Source organism: Ambystoma mexicanum, chromosome 4p (assembly GCF_040938575.1).
Source record: "Ambystoma mexicanum isolate Mex_15411 chromosome 4p, UKY_AmexF1_1, whole genome shotgun sequence".
Classification (NCBI taxonomy): domain Eukaryota; kingdom Metazoa; phylum Chordata; class Amphibia; order Caudata; family Ambystomatidae; genus Ambystoma; species Ambystoma mexicanum.
Window position 1 is genome coordinate 881043286 of NC_090927.1, and position 12272 is coordinate 881055557.

Consider the following 12272-nt stretch of genomic DNA (forward strand, 5'->3'; position numbering starts at 1 on the left):
TGGTAATTGGAGATGACTAGTTCTTGTATTTCCTTGTGTGGTAGAAATAGTCGTCCTTGATGGTAAGATAGGTAATTGACGACTGAGTAGTCCGGGCCTTTCTTTACCCAGTCCTGCAGGGTTGCTGGATCGAAGAGTTGTTGGATTTTTGAATGAATATCTTCTAGTGTCTGTAGAGTAGTTATGCCAAGAATTCTTTGCTCAGGAATTATTGGCACCAGTTCCAGGTTTGCATATGCTTCTCCCATCCCTATTCGGGATAAGGCATCTGCTTTGCCATTTTTGCGGCCTGGTCGATAAGTGATCACGAAATCGAATTCGGCAAAGAACAATGCCCATCGAAGTTGTCGCAATGATTGGGCTTTGGCTGTTTTTAAATACTGCAGGTTCCGGTGATCAGTGATTACAGTAATGGTATGCCTGGCACCAAGAAGGTAGTGCTGCCAAGCCTAAAAGGCGGATTTGATAGCTAATAGCTCTTTATCGGTAATCGCATAGTTTAACTCAGGTGCTGAGAACTTTCTGGACGAAAACACTACTGGGTGAAATTGACCGGTTTCAGGATCCTTCTGGGACAGGACAGCTCCCATGGCTAAACTGGATGCATCAGTTTCTACTATGTATGGAAGCTCAGGGCGTGGATGCTTTAAGACAGGTGCTGATGTGAATTTCGCTTTCAGCTCTTGGAAGGCCTTTTCAGCCTCTTCGGTCCACAAGAAGCGTTTGTTTTTTCGCAAAAGTGCTGTGATGGGGTGTACAACATGGGAGAAGTCCGGAATGAATCTGCGGTAGAAATTAGCAAATCCGAGCATGCTTTGTACCCCTTTGACTGAACTGGGTGATGGCCACTTGAGAATTGCGTCCACCTTTCGAGAGTCCATTCGGACTCCCTCTGGAGTCAGGATAAATCCAAGAAATTCAACTTCCGTAGCATGAAAAACACATTTTTCCAATTTTGCATATAACTTGTGCTGGCGTAGTTTCTCAAGGACTGCACGCACGTGCTTAACATGGTCTGATTCTGAGGAGGAGTACACTAGAATATCATCTATGTATACGACGACACAGACGTCAATGAGTTCACGAAGGACATCGTTCATAAAATACTGGAAGGCTGCTTGTGCATTGCACAACCCGAAGGGCATCACCTGATATTCGAATAATCCGTACTTGGTGCGAAAGGCAGTCTTCCATTCATCACCTTTCTTGACACGTACAACATGATATTCCCCTCAGAGATCTAACTTAGTGTAGATACAAGCATCCTTTACTTGGTCTAGTAATTCGGGGATCAGAGGCAATGTGTATCGGTTTTTTACCGTAATCTGATTTAATGCGCGGTAATCTATGCACGTTCTAAGGTCACCTTCCTTTTTTGGCACAAAGAATAAAGCTGAGGATGCAGGAGACTTGGAAGGACGAATAAAGCCATTAGCAAGGTATTGGTCCAAGTATTGCCGTAGGTGAAGATTTTCAGGCTCTGTGAGGGCGTAGATTCTACTGCATGGGGGTTGTGCACCGGGTAGGAGGTCGATTTGACAATCGTATGATCTGTGAGGAGGTAATGTATTGGCCTGTTCTTTTTGAAAAACATCCTGAAATCCTTGGTATTCCTGAGGTAACTGCACGATTGGGTTAACGACTGTAGCCAGGCCTTTGTTCAAAGTTTTCTCCGGGTAACAGGTGTGTGCACAATCCGGGAAGATTATTCTCTTCTCTCGCCATTCTATACAAGGATTATGTGTTTCCAACCATGGCATCCCCAGTATTATCTGGAACTGTGGGGCTTTGATTAGATCACACACAATAGTCTCTTGATGCCCATCTTGACTCAACAGTGTCATCTCTGTAGTGGAATGAGTTACAGGCCCCGAGGCAATCTCAGTTCCATCAACTGTGGTGATGACATCCGCAGTGGTCTTTTTGCAAAGAGGTAGATTCATCCTTGACACCAATTCGTGGTCCATATAGTTTCCTACGGCCCCGCTATCTATGTATGCCCTTACTGCGTGCATACGTGATGGCTGCCTGGGATCAAGTAGGACCATTGGCATGATCAGATGCGAGGTCTGAGTGTCCTTTTTTAAGCTCGGCAAGCGGACCTCTACGCTTATCGGGCGTGGTCGTTTCCCGAATCAGGCTCTATGTGGCTTTTATCAGCAACTCCTACCACCTTCTTGGGTGGTTTTGTAGGGCAATCCTGTAGAAAATGTCCTGAGGTTCCACAGTACAGACACAACTGCATCTATCGTCTTCTTTCTCTTTCCATTTGAGTTAAGGGTCCTTTAACCCCTGATCTGCATAGTTCAGATGCATCTGTTCCTTTGGGGGCAACGTTGGGTTTAACCAATACCCGATTCTCAAACTTAGCTCGATCAGTCTTTCGGTTCTGAAGTCGGTGGTCTAGCTGGACCACTAAGTCTATAAATTCTGTGCAATCGTGAGGTGGGTTCACAAATTGAGCCAAGATGTCTTTGAGTTCTCCCAGAAGTCCACGATGAAACAATGTAATTCGTTTTTCCTCCTGCCACCCGGTTTCCACCATCAACCTATTGAAGGTTGCAATATAGGTTAGCAGATCCTGGTTACCCTGTCGTAAGGATAAAAGTTTGTTGTCCAGGGCTTGACCCTGTGAGTGTCTGGCGAATAGTTTTTCCATGCTCCTTTGAAAACTCTGAAAATCCCGGAGAAGAGGATCATCCTGGTTGACTAACGGAATGGACCAATCCGCTGCGCAGCCACTAAGATATGACAATACAAAGGCTACTTTGGCTTGGTCATTTGGAAAGGCTCCCGGTCTGCATAAAAAGTGCAAGCGGCATTGGTTCATAAACACAGCAAACCTTTTGGGGTCCCCAGCAAAGCGTTCGGGTGGAGCTAACAGAATATTTCCTGGTAAAACCACTTGCACAGGATTGCTTGATAAAACGGGGGTTAGGTTTCCCCCATATCCAGGTAGGGGCGTTTGCCCAGCTTGGTTTTGCAGTAGTTGCCTAGCCAGATCATCAGTGCGCTCCTTTGAGACAATCAGTTCTCTCCTGAGGGCATTAGTCTCTTGGTGAGCGGCATGTACTTCCACCCTAAGTTCCCCCAATAATTGGGCCAGTTGGTCGGTTTCCGAGGTTTCCATAACACCCGGGTGGGTATTTTTAGAAAGGCTTTGTGTTCTGTTACGCTCACCTGGACCCCACAGGGGTGTCGATCGGACCCGAACAGCTGCGGTCTCCGTCAACGTGATGTGTAGTGCAGAGATGACTGTCTGCACTGGCCCGCCTAGTCTTGTCTGCTGGACCCGAAGAAGTATTTTCCTGCAAGTGGAGACAGGGATTAACGAACTGCGGGTTTTAGTGAGGGCCTCCCAACTGTTCTCGCTCTCCCCCACTAATCACCTCCGATATCCACTTAGTAACCTCACCTTATGTTTGTAAAAGATGAGCTCTCCATCTTGCGTGTCTTGCAGGGGCGCGTAGATACCAGTTACTTTACTGGTTTGAAGGCGTTGGGAGAGTTCCGGTAAGCATTGACTCTGAAGTCCCAGGTTGGTAAGCATCAAGTTCAAAGAGTTCAATGTGCCCGATGTTCACTCTTGTCCCCTTCCTTCCTTAAGTTGCAACTGAGTTTGTGAGAAGAAGGTTTCATAGCTACTGCTGGCGTTCAGGTAAGAGTCTGTGTTACCCAATGCTGTCCGGTAACTATTGCATGCGTTAACGTGTTGTTTTTCTCCCTCTTTACAGATGCGGCATATGAAGATATGGAGAATAATACCGCCGGTGGTAAATCAGGTAAGTCTATGGTGATAAGAGGTATTTGTTGATTCCCTTGGCTCACCTTGTTATTCTTGTGCCCCTAGGTGCCGGAGTACGGCGAAGAAATGATGGAGACAGTGCCGGATCGAAAGATGCTGTGAGAACTGGTGAGTATGGCGCCGTGCTGGAGCTGGCGAAGCGACGCATGCAGGACTGATGTACTTTCCAGGTCGGGAGATGAAATGGATCCAGAATCAGGTGAGGAATTTGAAATAAGTTTGTTGTCTAACCTTGTCCTTTTCTTCCTCTTTATTCTAGGAGCTCCAGATTCGAGGCGGGCGTGGCAGAAGACTGGATGCTGGCTGCAGGCACGCGGGCGTGGCAGAAGACTGGATGCTGGCTGCAGGCACGGTGAGAGTCACACTGCTGGATGCAGAATAACACGAAGCATGTGCTGCTGTTCGGGTGTGGTTTAAATAGCCTCCAAAGTAGTCCCAGGAAAGAAGTTCCCCAGGACCACACCCGAGTAAAAAATAGTCCCTGTAGTAAAGTATTCCCATCCAGGCCTCACGTTGGCTTGGATTTATTTGCAGCATGGTCTGCATGAGGTAAGAAATGTCTCTGAGCCTGGCGCCTATGGCACCAGGACTGATTTTTATTATGAGCCTAGTGCCTACGGCGCCAGGACTGAACCCAGACAGCCCCTAGCTGGGGCTGCTGGGTTTTTTGTAAATGTCTGGATGCCTGCTCCCGGGGCTGATGGGCTTGATCCGGATGCCCGGGTGTAGGCATCATGACACTAGTGTTAATGCCCCTCCAACAATATTTGAGGAAGACATGGCAAAGGTAGCATCAGAAATTTGGACTACAGGCCCCCATGATTAAGGTTATTAAATGAAGTAACACCAATAAAGATAAAACTTAAACCAGGTGTCATACCGCCAAGAGTGAAACAGTACCCAATATCCAGAGAAGCAGAGGAATTAGAGAGACAATAAATGCACTCCTGAACCAAGGTATCATAGTACCATCAAACTCCCCGTGTAACACAGCCATCTTCCCGATTAAAAAAGCAAAAGGAGGGCCATGGAGGATGATCCAAGATCTCTGTGCACTTAATGACGTCATTCAAAAAGAGTTCCCGTTAGTGCCTAACCCGGCATCAATACTGTGCAGCATACCCAAAGAATCTACATGTTTTATTGTGGTTGACTTGAAGAATGCCTTCTTCTCCATACCACTTGACCCAGGATCGCAGTATCTCACAGCATTCACACTGGTAAATAACAGATATGAATATCACAGACTCCCACAGACTCTCACAGATATTGTGAAAGCCCAAGTATTTTTAACAGGGTACTACGTGAAGACATTGGAAATATAGATGTAGAGAGCACCATTATACAATACGTAGACGATTTACTCGTCTGTAGCAAAACAGAAGAAAAGTGCAGAGAAGACTCCATAACACTGTTAAATGTGTTAGCTACCAAGGGGTACAAGGTTGATAAAGGAAAATTATTGCCTGGCCGAGGTTGTATACCTCGGACAGTTGATATTGAAAGATGGAAAGCGAATAACCCCTGATAGGGCAGCTGCTATACGTAACATAATAATGCCAAAGACAGTGAAGGACATGCAAACATTTCTTGGCATATGTAACTATTGCCGAGCATGGACCCTTGATTATGCAGCATACACACGCCCATTATTGCAGGCATTAAAAGAAGCGCAAAAAAGTAGAGCCCAAATAAAATGGGCACATGACATGATGGCTCAGTACTTCGGGCTAATGCCCCAGTCCTCGTGAACCCACATTATGAGAGACTATTTTTCTTGTTCTCCCACTGCAATGGAACACTGATGACAGCAGTGCTGATGCAAAAAACTTAATTAGGCCACAAACCATTGGCCTATTACAGTGGAACACTAGATGCAGTGATGCAAGGTCACTTCGCGTGTGAACAGGCCCTCGCAACTGCGGCCTTCGCCATTCAAAAAAGTGCCACAATTGTAATGGGATGTTCAGTAACGTGGTATGCAGAGCATTCATTATTTGCGATTCTTGAGCGGTCAAAATCAACCCTGACAACACAGAGAGCAACCGCATATAAGATAACAATTTCAAGCCCCAACCTGCATGTGGTCAGGTGTAAAACAGTAAACCCAGCCACATTCATTACAGAGCCATGTACAATGGAGGACATGCAGGAACACGATTGTGCCGCCTATGAGGGGGAGGGTGATGATATCCCCAAAGCGAGTGAAAACTCCCTGAAGGAAGGAGAAATATATTTCATAGATGGTTCAGCATCAATAAACCCAGAAACAGGGGATAAGCATGTAGGGATTGCAGTAGTACGAATGGAGGAAGATAGCTATGACACAATCGTCCAAAAGCGCCTCCCGTCCCATTACTCTGCATAAGCGGCTGAACTAACCGCATTAATTGAAGCATTACGTACAGCCAAAGGATGCACAGTGACTATATACTCATATTCAGCATATGCAACTACCACTGTCCATTCAGGACTATCACGCTGACACAGAAGAGCGTTCAGACGAGCAGATGGCTCACCAGTACAGCACGCCACGCTATTAAATGAATTAATAGAGGCGTTGGCAGAGCCATCGGTAGTGGCAGTGGTAAAATGCCAAGCCCATACCAACAACACAGATGCAATCTCATTGGGAAACGCAGCACCCGACGCAGCAGCGAAGGAGGCCTCGTATTTCAATATACCAGCCACCGAATGCATTGTAAAAGCAGCTACCGCAGAGCCACTAGAAAAAGCCTATAGTAACACGCCCATAGCACAGCTAATAGAGCTACAGAGGAGAGCACAACCGGAGGAGCACGAAATTGTGGAGCAAGCTGGGGCGCAAACAATCAGCCACAGACCTCATTTGGAGACAGGAGACAACGGGGAAGGTAGTGATGCTGGTAGAATTACTAGAGCCAGCATTCCAACAGCTGCACTTTCCAGCCCATGTAGCGAAACAACACATTGCTGCAGACATCCAGGAACATTGGTTTGTCCCCAACCTACAAGAACATTTGTCATAATTTATCATAGATTGTACAACATGTCAAACATACAATTCAGGGATGACATTGAGGACATTACGAGGTACTTTGCCATGGCCAGCAGGGACATTTATGGAACTCCAAATAGAATACGCCAATATGGGAGAGAGATGTAATGGGGCAAGGTATCTAATTGTGGTAGTATGTCCTTTTTCAAGGTGGGTGGAGGCTGGTCCATGTCCCCACCCAGATGCCAAGTGTGCAGCAAAGTTTCTAGTACGAGAAGTGTTTTCCCGGTGGGGAATATGTGATGTGATACGGTCAGACAATGGCACATACTTTGTGAATGAATTCTTCAAGGAAGTGACGTCACTCGTGGGGGGGAAGCACAAACTGTGTTCCATTTATAATCTGATGGCTAATGGAGTGGTGGAAAAGATCAACGGCCTGATCAAGAGTAAGTTATCAAAAACTGGGTATATTGCTTACCCCTAGCACTGTTCCAACTCAGAACGCAACCCTGCAAGGACCACCATTTGAGCCCCCATGAAATTGTGACAGGGAGGCGAATACACACACCACTCTCCCCGATTAGGAGAGCATCAGATACACACAGGGCTGCCACAGTGCTGTGGGAAGAATTCAAGGAATATTTGACTCATTTGACACGCGCAGTACGCAGCATAGCGTGGCAAATAGCACCACTTTTTACTGAAAATGTGGCAGCTGATACTACCACGCCAGCCACAGATAGCCCAACTGGGCCGCTGATGCCAGGTGCACAGGTATATGTGAGGAGTTTTGTCAGGAGATGGAATTCACCAAGGTTTCATGGCCCCTATGAAGTGATTTATGGTACGCCCACTGCAGTGAAAGTAAAGGGACTGAAATATTGGGTGCACCTCTCAGATGTGAGGATGGCACGCGATAGTACACTCCCTCAGAGCGAACAGGAATGTGCAAGTGGGACTACAAGTGAGGTTGAGCAGCAATGACAAACTGATCAAATAAAAAGAAAGTTGTAAGGAGCAAAGAAAATGATGTGTCTTCTGATTTGCCTCACCCTACGTCTCTATCTTTTTTTTCCTTTTCACCCTCCTATTTATCACTATATCTTTCTCTTGCTACAAAAAAAAAGAGAGGATGAAGCGAATGACACAAAAATGCATATTAATAATAGGTGCAGCAACCGTAATAAAAACAATGAGTAAACATGAAGTGTAAATATATAAATAATGTACATATTCTGGTGACTTAACAAATTTATATCATCCCTCCAGGTGACAAAATGGCCCAAAGAAGTCCATTCACGGAGAACACATCAATACTAGATAGCAATAGGGATACCATTAGGGCTAATAAGTTTTGCAATGTAGAATGTGTTTTGAAATGCGCTGCTGTTTTGCTTTCTGTGATTTTGTTCTTCATGGCCTAGTACTACACTCTCTTGTCTCTAGTTAATGACATGCACAAGGGGGGGGCGGGGCTAAGCTGATATGAGAAGGTTCAAGCCTAATATGGACTGGAGTAAAGACAATATGGGGAGAAACATATATCATTAGTATTAACAATACAAATGTAACACAACCTTCAGAACACGCCCCTACTAATCCAACAATTGTCTCCTTGTTACATCCTGGAATAAATATGAGTGATGATTATGAATCAAATGAATATGATGGCGACTATTATTGGCCGAGTAACTTAGCCAACACATGTATGCATGCACAGACAACCCTAGAACCTACCTCATATTACGCTGCTGTTACTAATGAGTATACACATGCCATATTCAACAGCAATGATACTGCGTGAGCTGGAATGTTCCCAATACATTACCAAAAAGTGAGAAGCTATAAGGAGGGAGGGAAAAGGAGAGAAAAAAGGGGGGTAGGAAGGAGAAAATACGACATTTATCATGACCTGGGGCTAGATGAAATAGAAGACCCCAGCCACCCTGATCAATCTAACAAATGGTACTCGGACATGAGTGCTATGGCAAAGCAAGCAACAAATGAAAGCTGCTATGTCTGTTCACTCATACCACATGCATCAGGGACACCCAAAATGTTGGTACCACAGGAAGTGCCCTTGTCGAAGGTGCAATGTTTGATTCACTTAGTTCTACGTAGGATAAAAAGCACCTTCCAGCCACACACCGTCAGCCTAGAAAGGCTGGAAAGTGAGAGGACATGCACGAGCCGGCGTCAAGGATTAATCTGCCTTAGAGAACCATTTCTTGTCATAAAAAGGACGAGGTATGCAGAAAACAAATAGCACAATCAAACTATCGAATGCAAAGCAGAAGCACTACGGGGACAATCTGAGGACACGTTCCAATGGATAAAAGAAGTGCACCGCAGCCCTCGTGGACATGTACTGGATTTGTGGCAAACAAGCCTACTTGCATCTACCTGCATCCTGGGAAGGTACTTGTGCCTTAGACACCCTCCATACAGCCCTGATGGTAATACCAGAAAGCCATATCCAAGGAGCAGCAGGACAATCGGCTGGCAGATTGGCAGTAGGGCAATCGGCTGACCCATTGACAGTGCCCCAACAAGTAAGCACAGAGCTTCCAGTTTATGAACTGTTGTCAGAACACGAGTTGAAACACAAGTTAGCACAGCATCATCCAACTATATTTCGTCTGAATCATCAAAACTCCTTGCTGAGATCCCACAAAAATACAAGCTCTTCTCATCCGCAGAGACATTTTTTGCATCACTCCTAGCACCAGGGCTCCAAGCACGAGCAAATGCCAAATGGTTACAAATAGTGTGCTGGGAGCTAATCCAACTGGCCAACTACACTGAAGAATGATTCAACGTTATAAAAATAGAGCTCCGTGCCTTGCGCCTAATGACAATGCAAAACCGATATGTTCTAGATCTCCTCACGGCGATGGACGGTGGTGTTTGCCGAATAATCGGGGGGGGCGTGTTGCACATTCGTGCCATCTGAAGATGCAGATAACGGGACACTCTCACATGTGATAACAGCAGTTCACAACTTAGGAGAGAGGATGAGAACAGAGGGCGGAGCAGAAGAAAGCACATGGTTCGACAACTTGTTCAGCTGGACACCATCATGGGTAAATGTGATGATGAAAATACTCGTTCCTATCATCGTCTTTGTGTTACTATTCTTCTGCGTGTGCCAATTAGGACTCCGGTGTTGTGCAAAAAGTATGCCTACCTCAAATATGATGATGGTAACAATGGGCCGACCGACAACGGTAGCAACTATGATAGATGCACAAATACAAACAGGGGAACATAACACTCCAAAATACAGGATGACTGCCATCTACAGGCAATAGGGGGACACGGTTGATAATTTATACCACACCACAATTAAGGAACCAACAGAATTGCAAAGGTATAACGAGGTATGGGTAGACCTGGACGGGATGGTGGGATATACTTAACATGCACTCCAGATGAATATGCAAGAAGAGGGAATAGCTTGAGAAGTGTATGCAGAGCATGGATGCCAATAAAGGGTACCCCAGCCTGGGAAGAAGCAGTTACTGAAGCTGAGTACTACCAAAGGGAGAATGAAAGAAATAAAGTGTCATAATTTGTTACTTCAGATGTAACAAAAGGGGGAAATGTGTGGGAGCGAGCGGCCATCAGGCCCCTCGCGTCCTTTACTTCTCAGTACAAAACTCGGACCAAGTACCACCAGTGATGGGTACGCCCCTCGCCCTTATGCGATGTCGACTTCGGTTAACATTCGCGTAGATGGGACCACTGTGCAGGACACAGGGCATCCATTTTTGTAACCCCTTTCAACTCCATCGTGATGACTAGGCCTGACTGCGATAGTACAAAATGCTTCTCCTCCCTTTCTCGCAACGGCCAGACGCACAGGGCACATGGCCCCCACCATCGTTCCCACTCTGACTGGAAAACTCTGCGGCTCCATTCTCACGCTGAAGCCGGAGGTGCTTGCAACAAATAATAAATGTAACACATCACTCTTCCTCTGAGATCACTGTCCTGCATGTGAACCAGCCTGAGCTAAGCACATAGCTCGTCCATCTCCACAAACGTGTCCTTGCCCCCGAACCGTCGCCAGTGGAAACTTACTGCCATTGTGACCCTGTGCCCCTGCAAGGTATTCCTTTCATGTGCCAGATCACTGACCAAGCCATGATGCCCACCCAACAAATCCCCAACTAACATTAGACTCCTGCTGCAGTATATCGGTGTCTACCACTAATAAATGTCACATACCAGAGATTCTTATGAACGCAGACCCTAACTTCAACCAGTATTATTATGACGGTCAAGACCCTTAACCTAAAGCCTCTATAATCCAATGTAATTGATAGTATAGATATACGTGTGAATTTTATAGGGACATGATGAATTATTCAAACACTACGAACGATTATTATTTAGTGCATGTATTTTGAGAATATATTATGTTAGCTTAGATAGTGACCACCCTGCTTCACAGCGACCTGACCTTCACCCACCTGGAGCACAGATGCCTGACATCCACCCTCCCGCCAACGAAGCAGCCAACCCGGAGGAAGAGATGCCACCCACACCTTGGGCACCATATGGACTGTCCAATCCGGGACCAATGTAGCATCTTATGTTAGTTGCGTCATTTGTCCTATAAAATGTATTGTAACATTAAATTTGGTCAGAACGCTCTCAGAGGCAACAGAGTTCTTGAATGCCATTAACTTATATAAATTTTGCCTTGAACTCTCGCAGCCTGCTCTCTTTGCCTCATTCCCCATCAGGGGTGTGTCAGTTTTGTTCCTTTGCATGAGAAAGACGGGGAGGGCACAAACACTATTTACGCCTAATTAACCGTCGCACATTCTTCCTGATCCTTAAATAGGGCCATAGACTGCCCGTCCATGCCTGCGTGTTCATGCAGGGTTAGTAGGGAAATAAATAAAGCCAATGCAATATTATTCCCCCTGCACGAAACCACACAGGCCCACAAAGATAGATTCTCCCGATTAGCCTTATGGTAGAAAATGTTAAATTGAAATATTTGGGCATACAGATCACGAGGGACATAAAGGGTCTCTACAAAGCCAATTTATTTTCCCCCTCTCCTCCTAAGGTTCCATGCCGACCTCACCAAGTGGGAAAAACTGATGATATCTTGGCTGGGGAGGCTCAATGCGATTAAAATGGTTTGCCTCCCTCGTTTTCTTTATCCTTTTCAAATGCTCCCTATTAGGAACCCAAAACTCTTTTTTAATGAGGATAAAAAATATTTGGTTTCTCTGGCAGGGAAGGAAAGCCAGGGTTGCTTATGACCCCCTACATTACCTAAGGACAAGGGTGGGGTGGGCCTACCAGACTTGAGGAAATACTATGAGGCAGCCCAACTACAAATCCTGATCCCCCACCTACGAAATCATAAGGAACCCCAATGGATTGCTATTGACAATCACTATTTAGCGCCGGCAACTGTCTCTGAATGGTTATGGGTACCAAGAAACAAACTGATATGGAGACTGA

At 45.8% G+C, this 12272-nt stretch overlaps 1 long non-coding RNA gene across 1 annotated transcript in view; it reads left to right on the top strand.

The window, feature by feature from the left end:
* LOC138453518 (uncharacterized) overlaps nt 1-11503 on the top strand; it is a 141417-nt gene extending 129914 nt beyond the window's left edge. The window contains exon 2 of the long non-coding RNA XR_011260451.1: nt 8055-11503. This is a non-coding gene — a long non-coding RNA (uncharacterized lncRNA). The remainder of the gene's footprint in view (nt 1-8054) is intronic.
* Nucleotides 11504-12272: the final 769 nt, after the last annotated feature.